We start from the raw sequence: 26,777 nt of genomic DNA, 5'->3' as shown, positions 1-26,777 counted from the left end.
ACTACCACCTACAATAAAGACAGGCCAACCCTATTACCAACTACAATACAGACAGACCAACCCTATTACCACCTACAATACAGACCAACCCTATTACCACCTACAATACAGACAGGCCAACCCTACAACCAACTACAATACAGACAGGCCAACCCTATTACCACCTACAATACAGACAGGCCAACCCTACTACCACCTACAATACAGACAGGCCAACCCTACTACCACCTACAATACAGACAGACCAACCCTATTACCACCTACAATACAGACCAACCCTATTAACACCTACAATACAGACAGACCAACCCTATTACCACCTACAATACAGACAGGCCAACCCTATTACCACCTACAATACAGACCAACCCTATTACCCCCTACAATACAGACAGGCCAAACCCTATTACCACCTACAACACAGACAGGCCAACCCTACTACGACCTACAATACAGACAGGCCAACCCTATTACTACCTACAATACAGACGGACAACCCTATTACCACCTACCATACAGACAGGCCAACCCTACTACCACCTACAATACAGACAGACCAACCCTACTACCACCTACAATACAGCACCTTACACCTACAATACAGGTCAACTCTACTACCACCTACAATACAGACAGGCCAACCCTACTACCACCTACAATACAGACAGGCCAACCCTATTATCACCTACAATACAGACAGACCAACCCTACTACCACCTACAATACAGACAGGCCAACCCTATTACCACCTACAATACAGACCAACCCTATTACCACCTACAATACAGACAGGCCAACCCTATTACCAACTACAATACAGATCAACCCTATTACCACCTACAATACAGACAGCCAACCCTATTACCACCTACAATACAGACAGGCCAAGCCATACTACCATCTACAATACAGACAGGCCAACCCTACTACGACCTACAATACAGACGGGCCAATCCTATTACTACCTACAATACAGACAGGACAACCCTACTACCACCTACAATACAGACAGGCCAACCCTACTACCACCTACAATACAGACAGACCAACCCTATTACCACCTACAATACAGGCCAACCCTATTACCACCTACAATACAGACAGACCAAGCCCTATTACCACCTACAATACAGGCCAACCCTATTACCACCTACAATACAGACATCCAACCCTATTACCACCTACAATACAGACAGGCCAACCCTATTACCACCTACAACACAGACCAACCCTATTACCACCTACAATACAGACCAACCCTATTACCACCTACAATACAGACAGGCCAAACCCTATTACCACTTACAATACAGACAGGCCAACCCTATTACGCCCTACAATACAGACATGCCAACCATACTACCACCTACAATACGGACAGGCCAACCCTATTACCACCTAAAATACGGACAGGCCAACCCGATTACCACCTACAATACAGACAGGCCAACCCTATTACCACCTACAACACAGACCAACCCTATTACCACCTACAACACAGACCAACCCTATTACCACCTACAATACAGACAGGCCAACCCTATTACCACCTACAATACAGACAGGCCAACCCTATTACCACCTACAATACAGAAGCCAACCCTACTACCACCTACAATCGACAGACCAACCCTACTACCACCTACAATACAGACAGACCAACCCTATTACCACCTACAATACAGACCAACCCTATTACCACTTACAATACAGACAGGCCAACCCTATTACAACCTACAATACAGACCAACCCTACTACCACCTACAATACAGACAGGCCAACCCTATTACCACCTACAATACAGACCAACCCTATTACCACCTACAATACAGACAGGCCAACCCTATTACCACCTACAATACAGACAGACCAAACCTACTACCACCTACAATACAGACAGGCCAGCCCTACTACGACCTACAATACAGACAGGCCAACCCTATTACTACCTACAATACAGACAGGACAACCCTACTACCACCTACATAACAGACAGGCCAACCCTACTACCACCTACAATACAGACAGACCAACCCTATTACCACCTACAATACAGGCCAACCCTATTACCACCTACAATACAGGTCAACTCTACTACCACCTACAATACAGACAGGCCAACCCTACTACCACCTACAATACAGACGGCCAACCCTATTATCACCTGCAATACAGACAGGCCAACCCTATTACCACCTACAATACAGACAGACCAACCCCACTGCCACCTACAATACAGACCCAACCCTATTACCACCTACAATACAGACCAAACCTATTACCACCTACAATACAGACAGACAACCCTATTACCACCTACAATACAGACAGGCCAACCCGATTACCACCTACAATACAGACAGGACAACCCTACTACCACCTACAATACAGACAGACCAACCCTATTACTACCTACAATACAGACAGACCAACCATATTACCACCTACAACACAGACCAACCCTATTACCACCTACAACACAGATAGGCCAACCCTATTACCACCTACAATACAGACCAACCCTACTACCACCTACAATACAGACAAGCCAACCCTATTACCACCTACAATACAGACCAACCCTACTACCCCCTACAATACAGACAGGCCAACCCTACTACCACCTACAATACAGACAGGACAACCCTATTACCCTCTACAATACAGACAGGCCAACCATATTACCACCTACAATACGGACAGGCCAACCCTATTACTACCTAAAATACGGACAGGCCAACCCTATTACTACCTACAATACGGACAGGCCAACCATATTACCACCTACAATACAGACAGGCCAACCCAATTACCACCTACAATACAGACAGACCAACCCTACTGCCACCTACAATACAGACAGGCCAACCCTATTACCACCTACAATACAGATCAACCCTATTACCACCTACAATACAGACAGGCCAACCCTATTACCACCTACAATACAGACCAACCCTACTACCACCTACAATACAGACAGACCAACCCTATTAACACCTACAATACAGACCAACCCTATTTCCACTTACAATACAGACAGGCCAACCCTATTACCACCTACAATACAGACCAACCCTACTACCACCTACAATACAGACAGGCCAAACCTATTACCACCTACAAAACAGACCAACCCTATTACCACCTACAATACAGACCAACCCTATTACCCCCTACAATACAGACAGGCCAAACCTATTACCACCTACAATACAGACAGGACAACCCTATTACCCCCTACAACACAGACAGGCCAACCATATTACCACCTACAATACGGACAGGCCAACCGTATTACTACCTACAATACGGACAGGCCAACCGTATTACTACCTACAATACGGACAGGCCAACCCTATTACTACCTACAATACAGACATGCCAAACCTACTACCACCTACAATACAGACAGGCCAACCCTATTACCACCTACAGTACAGACGTACCAACCCGATTACCACCTACAATACAGAAAGGCCAACCCTATTACCACCTACAATACAGACAGACCAACCCTATTACCACCTACAATACAGACCAACCCTATTACCACCTACAATACAGACAGGCCAACCCTACAACCAACTACAATACATACAGACCAACCCTATTACCACCTACAATACATACAGGCCAACCCTACTACCACCTACAATACAGACAGACCAACCCTATTACCACCTACAATACAGACCAACCCTATTAACACCTACAATACAGACAGACCAACCCTATTACCACCTACAATACAGACCAACCCTATTACCAACTACAATACAGACCAACCCTATTACCCCCTACAATACAGACAGGCCAACCCTATTACCACTTACAACACAGACAGGCCAACCCTATTACCACTTACAATACAGACAGGCCAACCCTATTACCACCTACAATACAGACCAACCCTATTACCACCTACCATACAGAGAGGCCAACCCTATTACCACCTACAATACAGACCAACCCTACTACCACCTACAATACAGACAGACCAACCCTATTACCACCTACAATACAGACCAACCCTATTACCACTTACAATACAGACAGGCCAACCCTATTACCACCTACAATACAGACAGACCAACCCCACTGCCACCTACAATACAGACAGGCCAACCCTATTACCACCTACAATACAGACATGCCAAACCTACTACCACCTACAATACAGACAGGCCAACCCTATTACCACCTACAATACAGACATACCAACCCGATTACCACCTACAATACAGACAGACCAACCCTATTACCACCTACAACACAGACCAACCCTATTACCACCTACAACACAGACCAACCCTATTAACACCTACAATACAGACCAACCCTACTACCACCTACAATACAGACAGGCCAACCCTATTACCAACTACAATACAGACCAACCCTACTACCACCTACAATACAGACAGACCAACCCTACTACCACCTACAATACAGACAGACCAACCCTATTACCACCTACAATACAGACCAACCCTATTACCACTTACAATACAGACAGGCCAACCCTATTACCACCTACAATACAGACCAACCCTACTAACACCTACAATACAGACAGGCCTACTATTACCACCTACAATACAGACCAACCCTATTACCACCTACAATACAGATCAACCCTATTACCCCCTACAATACAGACAGGCCAAACCTACTACCACCTACAATACAGACAGGCCAACCCTACTACGACCTACAATACAGACAGGCAAACCCTATTACTACCTACAATACAGACAGGACAACCCTACTACCACCTACAATACAGACAGGCCATCCCTACTACCACCTACAATACAGACAGACCAACCCTATTACCACCTACAATACAGGCCAACCCTATTACCACCTACAATACAGGTCAACTCTACTACCACCTACAATACAGACAGGCCAACCCTACTACCACCTACAATACAGACAGGCCAACCCTATTATCACCTACAATACAGCCAGGCCAACCCTATTACCACCTACAATACAGACAGAACAACCCCACTGCCACCTACAATACAGACAGGCCAACCCTATTACCACCTACAATACAGACATGCCAAACCTACTACCACCTACAATACAGACAGGCCAACCCTATTACCACCTACAATACAGACATACCAACCCTATTACCACCTACAATACAGACCAACCCTATTACCACCTACAACACAGACCAACCCTATTACCACCTACAATACAGACATGCCAAACCTACTACCACTTACAATACAGACAGGCCAACCCTATTACGACCTACAATACAGACATGCCAAACCTACTACCACCTACAATACAGACAGGCCAACCCTATTACCACCTACAATACAGACAGGCCAACCCTATTACCACCTACAACACAGACCAACCCTATTACCACCTACAATACAGACCAACCCTATTACCACCTACAACACAGACCAACCCTATTACCACCTACAACACAGACCAAGCCTATTACCACCTACAATACAGACCAACCCTACTACCACCTACAATACAGACAGGCCAACCCTATTACCACCTACAATACAGACCAACCCTACTACCACCTACAATACAGACAGACCAACCCTACTACCACCTACAATACAGACAGACCAACCCTATTACCACCTACAATACAGACCAACCCTATTACCACTTACAATACAGACATGCCAACCCTATTACCACCTACAATACAGACCAACCCTACTACAACCTACAATACAGACAGGCCAACCCTATTACCACCTACAATACAGACCAACCCTATTACCACCTACAATAAAGACCAACCCTATTACCCCCTACAATACAGACAGGCCAAACCTACTACCACCTACAATACAGACAGGCCAACCCTATTACTACCTACAATACAGACAGGCCAACCCTACTACCACCTACATAACAGACAGGCCAACCCTATTACCACCTACAATACAGACCAATCCTATTACCCGATACAATACAGACAGGCCAACCCTATTACCACTTACAACACAGACAGGCCAACCCTATTACCACTTACAATACAGACAGGCCAACCCTATTACCACCTACTATACAGACCAACCCTACTACCACCTACAATACAGACAGACCAACCTTATTACCACCTACAATACAGACCAACCCTATTACCACTTACAATACAGACAGGCCAACCCTATTACCACCTACAATACAGACCAACCCTACTACCACCTACAATACAGACCAACCCTACTACCACCTACAATACAGAATGGCCAACCCTATTACCACCTACAATACAGACCAACCCTACTACCACCTACAATACAGACAGACCAACCCTACTACCACCTACAATACAGACAGACCAACCCTATTACCACCTACAATACAGACCAACCCTATTACCACTTACAATACAGACAGGCCAACCCTATTACCACCTACAATACAGACCAACCCTACTAACACCTACAATACAGACAGGCCTACTATTACCACCTACAATACAGACCAACCCTATTACCACCTACAATACAGACCAACCCTATTACCCCCTACAATACAGACAGGCCAAACCTACTACCACCTACAATACAGACAGGCCAACCCTACTACGACCTACAATACAGACAGGCCAACCCTATTACTACCTACAATACAGACAGGACAACCCTACTACCACCTACAATACAGACAGGCCATCCCTACTACCACCTACAATACAGACAGACCAACCCTATTACCACCTACAATACAGACCAACCCTATTACCACTTACAATACAGACAGGCCAACCCTATTACCACCTACAATACAGACCAACCCTATTACCACCTACAATACAGACCAACCCTATTACCCCCTACAATACAGACAGGCCAAACCTACTACCACCTACAATACAGACCAACCCTACTACGACCTACAATACAGACAGGCCAACCCTATTACTACCTACAATACAGACAGGACAACCCTACTACCACCTACAATACAGACAGGCCATCCCTACTACCACCTACAATACAGACAGACCAACCCTATTACCACCTACAACACAGACCAACCCTATTACCACCTACAACACAGACCAACCCTATTACCACCTACAATACAGACCAACCCTACTACCACCTACAATACAGACAGGCCAACCCTATTACCACCTACAATACAGACCAACCCTACTACCACCTACAATACAGACAGACCAACCCTACTACCACCTACAATACAGACAGACCAACCCTATTACCACCTACAATACAGACCAACCCTATTACCACTTACAATACAGACATGCCAACCCTATTACCACCTACAATACAGACCAACCCTACTACCACCTACAATACAGACAGGCCAACCCTATTACCACCTACAATACAGACCAACCCTATTACCACCTACAATAAAGACCAACCCTATTACCCCCTACAATACAGACAGGCCAAACCTACTACCACCTACAATACAGACAGGCCAACCCTATTACGACCTACAGTACAGACAGGCCAACCCTATTACTACCTACAATACAGACAGGACAACCCTACTACCACCTACATAACAGACAGGCCATCCCTACTACCACCTACAATACAGACAGACCAACCCTATTACCACCTACAATACAGGCCAACCCTATTACCACCTACAATACAGGTCAACTCTACTACCACCTACAATACAGACAGGCCAACCCTACTACCACCAACAATACAGACAGGCCAACCCTATTATCACCTACAATACAGACAGGCCAACACTATTACCACCTACAATACAGACAGACCAACCCCACTGCCACCTACAATACAGACAGGCCAACCCTACTACCACCTACAATACAGACAGACCAACCCTACTACCACCTACAATACAGACATACCAACCCGATTACCACCTACAATACAGACAGACCAACCCTACTACCACCTACAATACAGACAGAACAACCCTATTACCACCTACAATACAGACCAACCCTATTACCACTTACAATACAGACAGGCCAACCCTATTACCACCTACAATACAGATCAACCCTATTACCACCTACAATACAGACCAACCCTATTACCCCCTACAATACAGACAGGCCAAACATACTACCATCTACAATACAGACAGGCCAACCCTACTACGACCTACAATACAGACGGGCCAATCCTATTACTACCTACAATACAGACAGGACAACCCTACTACCACCTACAATACAGACAGGCCATCCCTACTACCACCTACAATACAGACAGACCAACCCTATTACCACCTACAATACAGGCCAACCCTATTACCACCTACAATACAGACAGACCAAGCCTATTACCACCTACAATACAGTCCAACCCTATTACCACCTACAATACAGACATGCCAAACCTACTACCACCTACAATACAGACAGGCCAACCCTATTACCACCTACAACACAGACCAACCCTATTACCACCTACAACACAGACCAACCCTATTACCACCTACAATACAGACATGCCAAACCTACTACCACTTACAATACAGACAGGCCAACCCTATTACGACCTACAATACAGACATGCCAAACCTACTACCACCTACAATACAGACAGGCCAACCCTATAACCACCTACAATACAGACATACCAACCCGATTACCACCTACAATACAGACAGACCAACCCTATTACCACCTACAACACAGACCAACCCTATTACCACCTAAAACACAGACCAACCCTATTACCACCTACAATACAGACCAACCCTACTACCACCTACAATACAGACAGGCCAACCCTATTACCACCTACAATACAGACCAACCCTACTACCACCTACAATACAGACAGACCAACCCTACTACCACCTACAATACAGACAGACCAACCCTATTACCACCTACAATACAGACCAACCCTATTACCACTTACAATACAGACATGCCAACCCTATTACCACCTACAATACAGACCAACCCTACTACCACCTACAATACAGACAGGCCAACCCTATTACCTCCTACAATACAGACCAACCCTATTACCCCCTACAATACAGACAGGCCAAACCTACTACCACCTACAATACAGACAGGCCAGCCCTACTACGACCTACAGTACAGACAGGCCAACCCTATTACTACCTACAATACAGACAGGACAACCCTACTACCACCTACATAACAGACAGGCCATCCCTACTACCACCTACAATACAGACAGACCAACCCTATTACCACCTACAATACAGGCCAACCCTATTACCACCTACAATACAGGTCAACTCTACTACCACCTACAATACAGACAGGCCAACCCTACTACCACCTACAATACAGACAGGCCAACCCTATTATCACCTACAATACAGACAGACCAACCCTACTACCACCTACAATACAGACAGACCAACCCTATTACCACCTACAATACAGACCAACCCTATTACCACTTACAATACAGACAGGCCAACCCTATTACCACCTACAATACAGATCAACCCTATTACCACCTACAATACAGACCAACCCTATTACCCCCTACAATACAGACTGGCCAAACATACTACCATCTACAATACAGACAGGCCAACCCTACTACGACCTACAATACAGACGGGCCAATCCTATTACTACCTACAATACAGACAGGACAACCCTACTACCACCTACAATACAGACAGGCCATCCCTACTACCACCTACAATACAGACAGACCAACCCTATTACCACCTACAATACAGGCCAACCCTATTACCACCTACATTACAGACAGACCAAGCCTATTACCACCTACAATACAGTCCAACCCTATTACCACCTACAATACAGACATGCCAAACCTACTACCACCTACAATACAGACAGGCCAACCCTATTACCACCTACAACACAGACCAACCCTATTACCACCTACAACACAGACCAACCCTATTACCACCTACAATACAGACATGCCAAACCTACTACCACTTACAATACAGACAGGCCAACCCTATTACGACCTACAATACAGACATGCCAAACCTACTACCACCTACAATACAGACAGGCCAACCCTATTACCACCTACAATACAGACATACCAACCCGATTACCACCTACAATACAGACAGACCAGACCTATTACCACCTACAACACAGACCAACCCTATTACCACCTACAACACAGACCAACCCTATTACCACCTACAATACAAACCAACCCTACTACCATCTACAATACAGACAGGCCAACCCTATTACCACCTACAATACAGACCAACCCTACTACCACCTACAATACAGACAGACCAACCCTACTACCACCTACAATACAGACAGACCAACCCTATTACCACCTACAATACAGACCAACCCTATTACCACTTACAATACAGACATGCCAACCCTATTACCACCTACAATACAGACCAACCCTACTACCACCTACAATACAGACAGGCCAACCCTATTACCACCTACAATACAGACCAACCCTATTAACACCTACAATAAAGACCAACCCTATTACCCCCTACAATACAGACAGGCCAAACCTACTACCACCTACAATACAGACAGGCCAGCCCTACTACGACCTACAGTACAGACAGGCCAACCCTATTACTACCTACAATACAGACAGGACAACCCTACTACCACCTACATAACAGACAGGCCATCCCTACTACCACCTACAATACAGACAGACCAACCCTATTACCACCTACAATACAGGCCAACCCTATTACCACCTACAATACAGGTCAACTCTACTACCACCTACAATACAGACAGGCCAACCCTACTACCACCTACAATACAGACAGGCCAACCCTATTATCACCTACAATACAGACAGGCCAACCCTATTACCACCTACAATACAGACAGACCAACCCCACTGCCACCTACAATACAGACAGGCCAACCCTATTACCACCTACAATACAGACATGCCAAACCTACTACCACCTACAATACAGACAGGACAACCCTATTACCACCTACAATACAGACATACCAACCCGATTACCACCTACAATACAGACATGCCAAACCTACTACCACCTACAATACAGACAGGACAACCCTATTACCACCTACAATACAGACATACCAACCATATTACCACCTACAACACAGACCAACCCTATTACCACCTACAACACAGACCAACCCTATTACCACCTACAATACAGACCAACCCTACTACCACCTACAATACAGACAGGCCAACCCTATTACCACCTACAATACAGACCAACCCTACTACCACCTACAATACAGACAGACCAACCCTACTACCACCTACAATACAGACAGACCAACCCTATTACCACCTACAATACAGACCAACCCTATTACCACTTACAATACAGACATGCTAACCCTATTACCACCTACAATACAGACCAACCCTACTACCACCTACAATACAGACAGGCCAGCCCTATTACCACCTACCATACAGACCAACCCTATTACCACCTACAATAAAGACCAACCCTATTACCCCCTACAATACAGACAGGCCAAACCTACTACCACCTACAATACAGACAGGCCAACCCTATTACGACCTACAGTACAGACAGGCCAACCCTATTACTACCTACAATACAGACAGGACAACCCTACTACCACCTACATAACAGACAGGCCATCCCTACTACCACCTACAATACAGACAGGCCAACCCTATTACCACCTACAATACAGGCCAACCCTATTACCACCTACAATACAGGACAACTCTACTACCACCTACAATACAGACAGGCCAACCCTACTACCACCTACAATACAGACAGGCCAACCCTATTATCACCTACAATACAGACAGGCCAACACTATTACCACCTACAATACAGACAGACCAACCCCACTGCCACCTACAATACAGACAGGCCAACCCTATTACCACCTACAATACAGACATGCCAAACCTACTACCACCTACAATACAGACAGGCCAACCCTACTACCACCTACAATACAGACAGGCCAACCCTATTATCACCTACAATACAGACAGGCCAACACTATTACCACCTACAATACAGACAGACCAACCCCACTGCCACCTACAATACAGACAGGCCAACCCTATTACCACCTACAACACAGACCAACCCTATTACCACCTACAACACAGACCAACCCTATTACCACCTACAACACAGACCAACCCTATTACCACCTACAATACAGACATGCCAAACCTACTACCACTTACAATACAGACAGGCCAACCCTATTACCACCTACAATACAGACATACCAACCCGATTACCACCTACAATACAGACAGACCAACCCTACTACCACCTACAATAAAGACAGACCAACCCTATTACCACCTACAATACAGACCAACCCTATTACCACTTACAATACAGACAGGCCAACCCTATTACCACCTACAATACAGATCAACCCTATTACCACCTACAATACAGACCAACCCTATTACCCCTTACAATACAGACAGGCCAAACATACTACCATCTACAATACAGACAGGCCAACCCTACTACGACCTACAATACAGACGGGCCAATCCTATTACTACCTACAATACAGACAGGACAACCCTACTACCACCTACAATACAGACAGGCCATCCCTACTACCACCTACAATACAGACAGACCAACCCTATTACCACCTACAATACAGGCCAACCCTATTACCACCTACAATACAGACAGACCAAGCCTATTACCACCTACAATACAGTCCAACCCTATTACCACCTACAATACAGACATGCCAAACCTACTACCACCTACAATACAGACAGGCCAACCCTATTACCACCTATAATACAGGCCAACCCTATTACCACCTACAATACAGACAGACCAACCCTATTACCACCTACAATACAGGCCAACCCTATTACCACCTACAATACAGGTCAACTCTACTACCACCTACAATACATACAGGCCAACCCTACTACCACCTACAATACAGACAGGCCAACCCTATCATCACCTACAATACAGACAGGCCAACCCTATTACCACCTACAATACAGACAGACCAACCCCACTGCCACCTACAATACAGACTGGCCAACCCTATTACCACCTACAATACAGATATACCAACCCGATTACCACCTACAATACAGACAGACCAACCCTATTACCACCTACAACACAGACCAACCCTTTTACCACCTACATCACAGACCAACCCTGTTACCACCTACAATACAGACAGGCCAACCCTATTACCACCTACAATACAGACCAACCCTACTACCACCTACAATACAGACAGACCAACCCTACTACCACCTACAATACAGACAGACCAACCCTATTACCACCTACAATACAGACCAACCCTATTACCACTTACAATACAGACAGGCCAACCCTATTACCACCTACAATACAGACCAACCCTACTCCCACCTACAATACAGACAGGCCAACCCTATTACCACCTACAATACAGACCAACCCTATTACCACCTACAATACAGACCAACACTATTACCCCCTACAATACAGACAGGCCAACCCTATTACCACCTACAATACAGACCACCCCTACTACCACCTACAATACAGACAGGCTAACCCTATTACCACCTACAATACAGACAGGACAACCCTATTACCCCCTACAATACAGACAGGCCAACCATATCACCACCTACAATACGGACAGGCCAACCCTATTACTACCTAAAATACGGACAGGCAAACCCTATTAATACCTAAAATACGGACAGGCCAACCCTATTACCATCTACAATACAGGTCAACTCTACTACCACCTACAATACAGACAGGCCAACCCTATTACCACCTACAATACAGACAGACAAACCCTACTGCCACCTACAATACAGACAGGCCAACCCTATTACCACCTACAATACAGACAGGCCAAACCTACTACCACCTACAATACAGACAGGCCAACCCTATTACCACCTACAATACAGACATGCCAAACCCACTACCACCTACAATACAGACAGGCCAACCCTATTACCACCTACAATACAGACAGGCCAACCCCACTACCACCTACAATACAGACAGGACAACCCTATTACCCCCTACAATACAGACAGGCCAACCATATCACCACCTACAATACGGACAGGCCAACCCTATTACTACCTAAAATACGGACAGGCCAACCCTATTACTACCTACAATACGGACAGGATAACCATATTACCACCTACAATACAGACAGGCCAACCCTATTACCACCTACAATACAGACAGACCAACCCTACTGCCACCTACAATACAGACAGGCCAACCCAATTACCACCTACAATACAGACATGCCAAACCTACTACCACCTACAATACAGACAGGCCAACCCTATTACCACCTACAATACAGACATACCAACCCGATTACCACCTACAATACAGACAGGCCAACCCTATTACCACCTACAATACAGACAGACCAACCCTATTACCACCTACAATACAGACCAACCCTATTACCACCTACAATACAGACAGGCCAACCCTACAACCAACTACAATATAGACAGGCCAACCCTATTACCACCTACAATACAGACAGGCCAACCCTATTACCACCTACAATACAGACCAACCCTATAACCACCTACAATACAGACAGTCCAACCCTATTACCACCTACAATACAGACCAACCCTATTACCACCTACAATACAGACCAACCCTATTACCCCCTACAATACAGACAGGCCAAACCTACTACCACCTACAATACAGACAGGCCAACTCTACTACGACCTACAATACAGACAGGCCAACCCTACTACCACCTACAATACAGACAGATCAACCCTATTACCACCTACAATACAGACCAACCCTATTAACACCTACAATACAGACAGACCAACCCTATTACCACCAACAATACAGACCAACCCTATTACCAACTACAATACAGACCAACCCTATTACCCCCTACAATACAGACAGGCCAAACCTACAACCACCTACAATACAGACAAGCCAACTCTACTACGACCTACAATACAGACAGGCCAACCCTACTACCACCTACAATACAGACAGGCCAACCCTACAACCAACTACAATACATACAGACCAACCCTATTACCACCTACAATACAGACAGTCCAACCCTATTACCACCTACAATACAGACCAACCCTATTACCACCTACAATACAGACCAACCCTATTACCCCCTACAATACAGACAGGCCAAACCTACTACCACCTACAATACAGACAGGCCAACTCTACTACGACCTACAATACAGACAGGCCAACCCTACTACCACCTACAATACAGACAGGCCAACCCTACTACCATCTACAATACAGACAGATCAACCCTATTACCACCTACAATACAGACCAACCCTATTAACACCTACAATACAGACAGACCAACCCTATTACCACCAACAATACAGACCAACCCTATTACCAACTACAATACAGACCAACCCTATTACCCCCTACAATACAGACAGGCCAACCCTATTACCACTTACAACACAGACAGGCCAACCCTATTACCACTTACAATACATACAGGCCAACCCTATTACCACCTACAATACAGACCAACCCTACTACCACCTACAATACAGACAAGCCAACCCTATTACCACCTACAATACAGACCAACCCTAATACCACCTACAATACAGACAGGCCAACCCTACAACCAACTACAATACATACAGACCAACGCTATTACCACCTACAATACAGACAGGCCAACCCTACTACCACCTACAATACAGACAGGCCAACCCTACTACCACCTACAATACAGACAGGCCAACCCTACTACCACCTACAATACAGACCAACCCTATTACCACTTACAATACAGAAATGGCCAACCCTATTACCACCTACAATACAGACCAACCCTATTAACACCTACAATACAGACAGACCAACCCTATTACCACCTACAATACAGACAGGCCAACCCTATTACCACTTACAACACCGACAGGCCAACCCTATTACCACTTACAATACAGACAGGCCAACCCTATTACCACCTACAATACAGACCAACCCTACTACCACCTACAATACAGACAGACCAACCCTATTACCACCTACAATACAGACCAACCCTATTACCACTTACAATACAGACAGGCCAACCCTATTACCACCTACAATACAGACCAACCCTACTACCACCTGCAATACAGACAAGCCAACCCTATTACCACCTACAATACAGACCAACCCTATTACCACCTACAATACAGACCAACCCTATTACCCCCTACAATACGGACAGGCCAACCCTATTAGTACCTAAAATACGGACAGGCCAACCCTATTACTACCTACAATACGGACATGCCAACCATATTACCACCTACAATACGGACAGGCCAACCCTATTACTACCTACAATACAGACCGGACAACCCTACTACCACCTACAATACAGACAGGCCAACCCTATTACCACCTACAATACAGACAGGCCAAACCTACTACCACCTACAATACAGACAGGCCAACCCTACTACAACCTACAATACAGACAGGCCAAACCTATTACTACCTACAATACAGACAGGACAACCCTACTACCACCTACAATACAGACAGGCCAAACCTACTACCACCTACAATACAGACAGACCAACCCAATTACCACCTACAATACAGGCCAACCCTATTACCACCTACAATACAGACAGACCAAGCCTATTACCACCTACAATACAGGCCAACCCTATTACCACCTACAATACAGGTCAACTCTACTACCACCTACAATACAGACAGGCCAACCCTACTACCACCTACAATACAGACAGGCCAACCCTATTACCACCTACAATACAGACAGGCCAACCCTATTACCACCTACAATACAGACCAACCCTACTACCACCTACAATACAGACAGGCCAACCCTATTACCACCTACAATACAGACCAACCCTATTACCACCTACAATACAGACAGGCCAACCCTATTACCACCTACAATACAGACATACCAACCCGATTACCACCGACAATACAGTCAGACCAACCCTACTACCACCTACAATACAGACCAACCCTATTACAACTTACAATACAGACATGCCAACCCTATTACCACCTACAATACAGACCAACCCTATTACCCCCTACAATACAGACAGGACAAACCTACTACCACGTACAATACAGACAGGCCAACCCTACTACGACCTACAATACAGACAGGGGAACCATATTACTACCTACAATACAGACAGGACAACCCTACTACCACCTACAATACAGACAGGCCAACCCTACTACCACCTACAATACAGACAGACCAACCCTATTACCACCTACAATACAGGCCAACCCTATTACCACCTACAATACAGACAGACCAAGCCTATTACCACCTACAATACAGTCCAACCCTATTACCACCTACCATACAGACATGCCAAACCTACTACCACCTACAATACAGACAGGCCAACCCTATTACCACCTACAATACAGGCCAACCCTATTACCACCTACAATACAGACAGACCAACCCTATTACCACCTTCAATACAGTCCAACCCTATTACCACCTACAATACAGGTCAACTCTACTACCACCTACAATACAGACAGGCCAACCCTACTACCACCTACAATACAGACAGGCCAACCCTATTATCACCTACAATACAGACAGGCCAACCCTATTACCACCTACAATACAGACAGACCAACCCCACTGCCACCTACAATACAGACAGGCCAACCCTATTACCACCTACAATACAGACATGCCAAACCTACTACCACCTACAATACAGACAGGCCAACCCTATTACCACCTACAATACAGACATACCAACCCGATTACCACCTACAATACAGACAGGCCAACCCTATTACCACCTACAATACAGACAGACCAACCCCACTGCCACCTACAATACAGACAGGCCAACCCTATTACCACCTACAATACAGACATGCCAAACCTACTACCACCTACAATACAGACAGGCCATCCCTACTACCACCTACAATACAGACAGACCAACCCTATTACCACCTACAACAAAGACCAACCCTATTACCACCTACAACACAGACCAACCCTATTACCACCTACAATACAGACATGCCAAACCTACTACCACTTACAATACAGACAGGCCAACCCTATTACCACCTACAATACAGACCAACCCTACTACCACTACAATACAGACAGGCCAACCCTATTACCACCTACAATACAGACCAACCCTACTACCACCTACAATACAGACCAACCCTACTACCACCTACAATACAGACAGACCAACCCTATTACCACCTACAATACAGACCAACCCTATTACCACCTACAATACAGACCAACCCTATTACCCCCTACAATACAGACAGGCCAAACCTACTACCACCGACAATACAGACAGGCCAACCCTACTACGACCTACAATACAGACAGGCCAACCCTATTACTACCTACAATACAGACAGGACAACCCTACTACCACCTACAATACAGACAGGCCAACCCTACTACCACCTACAATACAGACAGACCAACCCTATTACCACCTACAATACAGGCCAACCCTATTACCACCTACAATACAGACAGACCAAGCCTATTACCACCTACAATACAGTCCAACCCTATTACCACCTACAATACAGACATGCCAAACCTACCACCACCTACAATACAGACAGGCCAACCCTATTACCACCTACAATATAGGCCAACCCTATTACCACCTACAATACAGACAGGCCAACCCTATTACCACTTACAACACCGACAGGCCAACCCTATTACCACTTACAATACAGACAGGCCAACCCTATTACCACCTACAATACAGACCAACCCTACTACCACCTACAATACAGACAGACCAACCCTATTACCACCTACAATACAGACCAACCCTATTACCACTTACAATACAGACAGGCCAACCCTATTACCACCTACAATACAGACCAACCCTACTACCACCTGCAATACAGACAAGCCAACCCTATTACCACCTACAATACAGACCAACCCTATTACCACCTACAATACAGACCAACCCTATTACCCCCTACAATACGGACAGGCCAACCCTATTAGTACCTAAAATACGGACAGGCCAACCCTATTACTACCTACAATACGGACATGCCAACCATATTACCACCTACAATACGGACAGGCCAACCCTATTACTACCTACAATACAGACCGGACAACCCTACTACCACCTACAATACAGACAGGCCAACCCTATTACCACCTACAATACAGACAGGCCAAACCTACTACCACCTACAATACAGACAGGCCAACCCTACTACGACCTACAATACAGACAGGCCAAACCTATTACTACCTACAATACAGACAGGACAACCCTACTACCACCTACAATACAGACAGGCCAAACCTACTACCACCTACAATACAGACAGACCAACCCAATTACCACCTACAATACAGGCCAACCCTATTACCACCTACAATACAGACAGACCAAGCCTAATACCACCTACAATACAGGCCAACCCTATTACCACCTACAATACAGGTCAACTCTACTACCACCTACAATACAGACAGGCCAACCCTACTACCACCTACAATACAGACAGGCCAACCCTATTACCACCTACAATACAGACAGGCCAACCCTATTACCACCTACAATACAGACCAACCCTACTACCACCTACAATACAGACAGGCCAACCCTATTACCACCTACAATACAGACCAACCCTATTACCACCTACAATACAGACAGGCCAACCCTATTACCACCTACAATACAGACATACCAACCCGATTACCACCGACAATACAGTCAGACCAACCCTACTACCACCTACAATACAGACCAACCCTATTACCACTTACAATACAGACATGCCAACCCTATTACCACCTACAATACAGACCAACCCTATTACCCCCTACAATACAGACAGGCCAAACCTACTACCACGTACAATACAGACAGGCCAACCCTACTACGACCTACAATACAGACAGGGGAACCCTATTACTACCTACAATACAGACAGGACAACCCTACTACCACCTACAATACAGACAGGCCAACCCTACTACCACCTAAAATACAGACAGGCCAACCCTATTACCACCTACAATACAGACCAACCCTACTACCACCTACAATACAGACCAACCCTACTACCACCTACAATACAGACAGACCAACCCTATTACCACCTACAATACAGACCAACCCTATTACCACCTACAATACAGACCAACCCTATTACCCCCTACAATACAGACAGGCCAAACCTACTACCACCGACAATACAGACAGGCCAACCCTACTACGACCTACAATACAGACAGGCCAACCCTATTACTACCTACAATACAGACAGGACAACCCTACTACCACCTACAATACAGACAGGCCAACCCTACTACCACCTACAATACAGACAGACCAACCCTATTACCACCTACAATACAGGCCAACCCTATTACCACCTACAATACAGACAGACCAAGCCTATTACCACCTACAATACAGTCCAACCCTATTACCACCTACAATACAGACATGCCAAACCTACCACCACCTACAATACAGACAGGCCAACCCTATTACCACCTACAATATAGGCCAACCCTATTACCACCTACAATACAGACAGACCAACCCTATTACCACCTACAATACAGGCCAACCCTATTACCACCTACAATACAGGTCAACTCTACTACCACCTACAATACAGACAGGCCAACCCTACTACCACCTACAATACAGACAGGCCAACCCTATTATCACCTACAATACAGACAGGCCAACCGTATTACCACCTACAATACAGACATACAGACAGACCAACCCCACTGCCACCTACAATACAGACAGGCCAACCCTATTACCACCTACAATACAGACATGCCAAACCTACTACCACCTACAATACAGACAGGCCAACCGTATTACCACCTACAATACAGACATACCAACCCGATTACCACCTACAATACAGACAGACCAACCCTACTACCACCTACAATACAGACAGGCCAAACCTACTACCACCTACAATACAGACAGACCAACCCAATTACCACCTACAATACAGGCCAACCCTATTACCACCTACAATACAGACAGACCAAGCCTATTACCACCTACAATACAGGCCAACCCTATTACCACCTACAATACAGGTCAACTCTACTACCACCTACAATACAGACAGGCCAACCCTACAACCACCTACAATACAGACAGGCCAACCCTATTACCACCTACAATACAGACAGGCCAACCCTATTACCACCTACAATACAGACCAACCCTACTACCACCTACAATACAGACAGGCCAACCCTATTACCACCTACAATACAGACAAACCCTATTACCACCTACAATACAGACAGGCCAACCCTATTACCACCGACAATACAGTCAGACCAACCCTACTACCACCTACAATACAGACAGGCCAACCCTATTACCACCTACAATACAGACAAACCCTATTACCACCTACAATACAGACCAACCCTATTACACCCCTACAATACAGACAGGCCAAACCTACTACCACCTACAATACAGACAGGCCAACCCTACTACGACCTACAATACAGACAGGGGAACCCTATTACTACCTACAATACAGACAGGACAACCCTACTACCACCTACAATACAGACAGGCCAACCCTACTACCACCTACAATACAGACAGACCAACCCTATTACCACCTACAATACAGGCCAACCCTATTACCACCTACAATACAGACAGACCAAGCCTATTACCACCTACAATACAGTCCAACCCTATTACCACCTACCATACAGACATGCCAAACCTACTACCACCTACAATACAGACAGGCCAACCCTATTACCACCTACAATACAGGCCAACCCTATTACCACCTACAATACAGACAGACCAACCCTATTACCACCTTCAATACAGTCCAACCCTATTACCACCTACAATACAGGTCATCTCTACTACCACCTACAATACAGACAGGCCAACCCTACTACCACCTACAATACAGACAGGCCAACCCTATTATCACCTACAATACAGACAGGCCAACCCTATTACCACCTACAATACAGACAGACCAACCCCACTGCCACCTTCAATACAGACAGGCCAACCCTATTACCACCTACAATACAGACATGCCAAACCTACTACCACCTACAATACAGACAGGCCAACCCTATTACCACCTACAATACAGACATACCAACCCGATTACCACCTACAATACAGACAGACCAACCCTATTACCACCTACAACAAAGACCAACCCTATTACCACCTACAACACAGACCAACCCTATTACCACCTACAATACAGACATGCCAAACCTACTACCACTTACAATACAGACAGGCCAACCCTATTACCACCTACAATACAGACCAACCCTACTACCACTACAATACAGACAGGCCAACCCTATTACCACCTACAATACAGACCAACCCTACTACCACCTACAATACAGACCAACCCTACTACCACCTACAAGACAGACAGACCAACCCTATTACCACCTACAATACAGACCAACCCTATTACCACCTACAATACAGACCAACCCTATTACCCCCTACAATACAGACAGGCCAAACCTACTACCACCGACAATACAGACAGGCCAACCCTACTACGACCTACAATACAGACAGGCCAACCCTATTACTACCTACAATACAGACAGGACAACCCTACTACCACCTACAATACAGACAGGCCAACCCTACTACCACCTACAATACAGACAGACCAACCCTATTACCACCTACAATACAGGCCAACCCTATTACCACCTACAATACAGACAGACCAAGCCTATTACCACCTACAATACAGTCCAACCCTATTACCACCTACAATACAGACATGCCAAATCTACTACCACCTACAATACAGACAGGCAAACCCTATTACCACCTACAATACAGACCAACCCTACTACCACTACAATACAGACAGGCCAACCCTATTACCACCTACAATACAGACCAACCCTACTACCACCTACAATACAGACCAACCCTACTACCACCTACAATACAGACAGACCAACCCTATTACCACCTACAATACAGACCAACCCTATTACCACCTACAATACAGACCAACCCTATTACCCCCTACAATACAGACAGGCCAAACCTACTACCACCGACAATACAGACAGGCCAACCCTACTACGACCTACAATACAGACAGGCCAACCCTATTACTACCTACAATACAGACAGGACAACCCTACTACCACCTACAATACAGACAGGCCAACCCTACTACCACCTACAATACAGACAGACCAATCCTATTACCACCTACAATACAGGCCAACCCTATTACCACCTACAATACAGACAGGCCAACCCTATTATCACCTACAATACAGACAGGCCAACCCTATTACCACCTACAATACAGACAGACCAACCCCACTGCCACCTACAATACAGACAGGCCAACCCTATTACCACCTACAATACAGACATGCCAAACCTACTACCACCTACAATACAGACATACCAACCCGATTACCACCTACAATACAGACAGACCAACCCTACTACCACCTACAATACAGACAGGCCAAACCTACTACCATCTACAATACAGACAGACCAACCCAATTACCACCTACAATACAGGCCAACCCTATTACCACCTACAATACAGACAGACCAAGCCTATTACCACCTACAATACAGGCCAACCCTATTACCACCTACAATACAGGTCAACTCTACTACCACCTACAATACAGACAGGCCAACCCTACTACCACCTACAATACAGACAGGCCAACCCTATTACCACCTACAATACAGACAGGCCAACCCTATTACCACCTACAATACAGACCAACCCTACTACCACCTACAATACAGACAGGCCAACCCTATTACCACCTACAATACAGACCAACCCTATTACCACCTACAATACAGACATACCAACCCGATTACCACCGACAATACAGTCAGACCAACCCCACTACCACCTACAATACAGACCAACCCTATTACCACTTACAATACAGACATGCCAACCCTATTACCACCTACAATACAGACCAACCCTATTACCCCCTACAATACAGACAGGCCAAACCTACTACCACCTACAATACAGACAGGCCAACCCTACTACGACCTACAATACAGACAGGGGAACCCTATTACTACCTACAATACAGACAGGACAACCCTACTACCACCTACAATACAGACAGGCCAACCCTACTACCACCTACAATACAGACAGACCAACCCTATTACCACCTACAATACAGGCCAACCCTATTACCACCTACAATACAGACAGACCAAGCCTATTACCACCTACAATACAGTCCAACCCTATTACCACCTACCATACAGACATGCCAAACCTACTACCACCTACAATACAGACAGGCCAACCCTATTACCACCTACAACACAGGCCAACCCTATTACCACCTACAATACAGACAGACCAACCCTATTACCACTTACAATACAGTCCAACCCTATTACCACCTACAATACAGGTCAACTCTACTACCACCTACAATACAGACAGGCCAACCCTACTACCACCTACAATACAGACAGGCCAACCCTATTATCACCTACAATACAGACAGGCCAACCCTATTACCATCTACAATACAGACAGACCAACCCCACTGCCACCTACAATACAGACAGGCCAACCCTATTACCACCTACAATACAGACATGCCAAACCTACTACCACCTACAATACAGACAGGCCAACCCTATTACCACCTACAATACAGACATACCAACCCGATTACCACCTGCAATACAGACAGACCAACCCTTCTACCACCTACAACAAAGACCAACCCTATTACCACCTACAACACAGACCAACCCTATTACCACCTACAATACAGACATGCCAAACCTACTACCACTTACAATACAGACAGGCCAACCCTATTACCACCTACAATACAGACCAACCCTACTACCACTACAATACAGACAGGCCAACCCTATTACCACCTACAATACAGACCAACCCTACTACCACCTACAATACAGACCAACCCTACTACCACCTACAATACAGACAGACCAACCCTATTACCACCTACAATACAGACCAACCCTATTACCACCTACAATACAGACCAACCCTATTACCCCCTACAATACAGACAGGCCAAACCTACTACCACCGACAATACAGACAGGCCAACCCTACTACGACCTACAATACAGACAGGCCAACCCTATTACTACCTACAATACAGACAGGACAACCCTACTACCAACTACAATACAGACAGGCCAACCCTACTACCACCTACAATACAGACAGACCAACCCTATTACCACCTACAATACAGGCCAACCCTATTACCACCTACAATACAGACAGACCAAGCCTATTACCACCTACAATACAGTCCAACCCTATTACCACCTACAATACAGACATGCCAAACCTACTACCACCTACAATACAGACAGGCCAACCCTATTACCACCTACAATACAGGCCAACCCTATTACCACCTACAATACAGACAGACCAACCCTATTACCACCTACAATACAGGCCAACCCTATTACCATCTACAATACAGACAGACCAACCCCACTGCCACCTACAATACAGACAGGCCAACCCTATTACCACCTACAATACAGACATGCCAAACCTACTACCACCTACAATACAGACAGGCCAACCGTATTACCACCTACAATACAGACATGCCAAACCTACTTCCACCTACAATACAGACAGGCCAACCCTATTACCACCTACAATACAGACATACCAACCCGATTACCACCTACAATACAGACAGACCAACCCTATTACCACCTACAACACAGACCAACCCTATTACCACCTACAACACAGACCAACCCTATTACCACCTACAATACAGACATGCCCAACCTACTACCACTTACAATACAGACAGACCAACCCTATTACCACCTACAATACAGAGCAACCCTACTACCACCTACAATACAGACAGGCCAACCCTATTACCACCTACAATACAGACCAACCCTATTACCACCTACAATACAGACCAACCCTACTCCCACCTACAATACAGACAGGCCAACCCTATTACCACCTACAATACAGACCAACCCTATTACCACCTACAATACAGACCAACCCTATTACCCCCTACAATACAGACAGGCCAACCCTATTACCACCTACAATACAGACAGGACAACCCTATTACCCCCTACAATACAGACAGGCCAACCATATTACCACCTACAATACGGACAGGCCAACCCTATTACTACCTAAAATACGGACAGGCCAACCCTATTACAACCTACAATACAGACAGGCCAACCCTATTACTACCTACAATACAGACCGGACAACCCTACTAACACCTACAATACAGACAGGCCAACCCTATTACCACCTACAATACAGACAGGCCAAACCTACTACCACCTACAATACAGACAGGCCAACCCTACTACGACCTACAATACAGACAGGCCAACCCTATTACTACCTACAATACAGACAGGACAACCCTACTACCACCTACAATACAGACAGGCCAACCCTATTACCACCTACAATACAGACCAACCCTACTACCACCTACAATACAGACAGGTCAACTCTACTACCACCTACAACACAGACAGGTCAACTCTACTACCACCTACAATACAGACAGGCCAACCCTATTACCACCTACAATACAGACAGACCAACCCTATTACAACCTACAATACAGACAGACCAACCCTATTACCCCCTACAA

General features: G+C 45.6%; 1 protein-coding gene across 1 annotated transcript in view; it reads right to left on the bottom strand.

The window, feature by feature from the left end:
• Positions 1–26,777, bottom strand: part of LOC106589776 (ankyrin repeat and fibronectin type-III domain-containing protein 1) — a 133,128-nt gene that overhangs the window by 48,248 nt on the left and 58,103 nt on the right. The gene's annotated exons all lie outside the window — the stretch shown is intronic.

This window comes from Salmo salar, chromosome ssa28 (genome assembly GCF_905237065.1).
Source record: "Salmo salar chromosome ssa28, Ssal_v3.1, whole genome shotgun sequence".
NCBI lineage: Eukaryota > Metazoa > Chordata > Actinopteri > Salmoniformes > Salmonidae > Salmo > Salmo salar.
Note: the sequence above shows the minus strand (reverse complement) of the source record. Positions and strands in the feature narration are given on the sequence as shown.